We start from the raw sequence: 1,866 nt of genomic DNA, 5'->3' as shown, positions 1-1,866 counted from the left end.
CATGCTGCAATGCTGGCCATGCTGTTAATTATTATTTAGCATTACCTCTCTCCTCCCTATTCCCCCACCCCAAATGTCAGCTGCATCTGAACATTATCCATAGCGGTGAGGCACTCATACCTTCATGTAATAGCCATCAGGCAGGGATGACAACCAGTGTCATTTGTCTGCCACCCTTCCTCCTCAGAGATTGCATCTCCTCTGTCACTCACAGCAGGACTCCAGAGCTAGTTGGCTCAGATCCTCAAAGGTTTTTAGGCACCTAAGGCCCATTGGGAATTAGGAGCCTAAATACCTTTCAGGATCTGGGCTGTTGTTCTCAAACCCACCTCTCTCCTGCAGGGGAGAGCAGGAGTTTACTGAAGAATTAAACAAGAAAACGTCCATCCCTAGCTATTTTGGTGCCCTACGCAGCCCCCCCCCCGTGGGGGGGCTGTGTGGGGCCCCAGGCCTCCATGGGGGGCTGGCCCCAGGCCTTCGCGGGTGGGAACAGGGGGGCAGGCTGGCCCCAGGCCTCCGCGGGTGGGAACAGGGGGGCGGGCTGGCCCCAGGCCTTCGTGGGGGGAGGGAGGGGCTGGTCCCAGGCCTCCGTGGGGGACGGGGGCAAGAGGAGCTGGCCACTTCCTGTGGAAAGTGGAGTGACCCGGCCCCAGCCTGCTCCGCTCCCCTGGCTCCCAGCCGCACCCCAGGCGGTGGCTGGGGGGGGCGGTTCCCCCTCCTCCCAAGCCTGGGAGCCAGGGGAGCGGAGCAGGCTGGGGCTGGGTCACTCCACTTCCCGCAGGAAGTGGCCAGCCCCCCACGGAGGCCTGGGGCCAGCCCCTCCCCCCCCACGGAGGCCTGGAGGCTAGGGCCTCAGCCTGCTCTGCTCCCCTGGCTCCCAGGCTTGGGGGGAGGAGGGGGGGAACCGCCCCCCCCAGCACTCGCTGGTGGCGCGGCTGGGAGCCAGGGGAGCGGAGCAGGCTGTGGCCGGGTCGCTCCACTTACCATGCTGGCTGCAGTCTTCAGGGGAGTGGGGGCGGGGCTGGGGTGGAGCAGGCACCCAGTGAGACTCGGAAGCGGCGCCGAGTGAGTATGAAAATTAAAAAGGTGCCTGTAGTGAGGCGGTGGGATACCCCACAGCCCCGCTGAGGGCCGAACCTCCCCTAATAACAACGTGGGCGGAGCCACCGGGTTCGGCGCCCGCCCCTCAGAGGTCACAGCACCGACCCGGAAGTATAAAAGCCCACCTGCAGAGCTCTGTGGAGCCCACGCTGGCGGAGAGAGCAGATGTCTCTGTCTGAGCTCCCGCTTGGGAGACAGCCGCAGGCCGCGACCGGCCTGCTGACTTACCAGGCCTGCCGAGCCTACCTCTCGCCCGGTACCCTGAGGAGGACTGGCCAAGCCTGCCCCATCGATATGAAAATCCAGAGGTGGATAAGGAACTGGTTAAAGGGGAGACTGTAGCGGGTAGTACTGAAAGGTGAACTGTCAGGTTGGAGGGAGGTCACCAGTGGGGTTCCTCAAGGTTCGGTTTTGGGTCCGATTTTATTTAATCTATTCATTACTGACCTCGGAACCGAATGTAGGAGTGGGCTGATAAAGTTTGCGGATGACACAAAGTTGGGAGGTATTGCCAATTCGGAGAAGGATCGGGATATTCTGCAGGGAGACTTGGATGACCTTGTAAATTGGAGTAATAATAATAGGATGAGATTTAATAGTGAGAAGTGTAAGGTGATGCATTTAGGGATGACTAACAAGAATTTCAGTTATAAGCTAGGGACGCATAGGTTGGAAGTGACGGAGGAGGAGAAGGGCCTCGGAGTCCTGGTTGATCGCAGGATGACTATGAGTCGGCAATGCGACGTGGCTGTGAAAAAAGCTAAT

The sequence above is a fragment of the Terrapene carolina genome, unplaced genomic scaffold (assembly GCF_002925995.2).
Source record: "Terrapene carolina triunguis isolate 2854851 unplaced genomic scaffold, T_m_triunguis-2.0 Scaffold94, whole genome shotgun sequence".
Lineage (NCBI taxonomy): Eukaryota > Metazoa > Chordata > Testudines > Emydidae > Terrapene > Terrapene triunguis.
Note: the sequence above shows the minus strand (reverse complement) of the source record.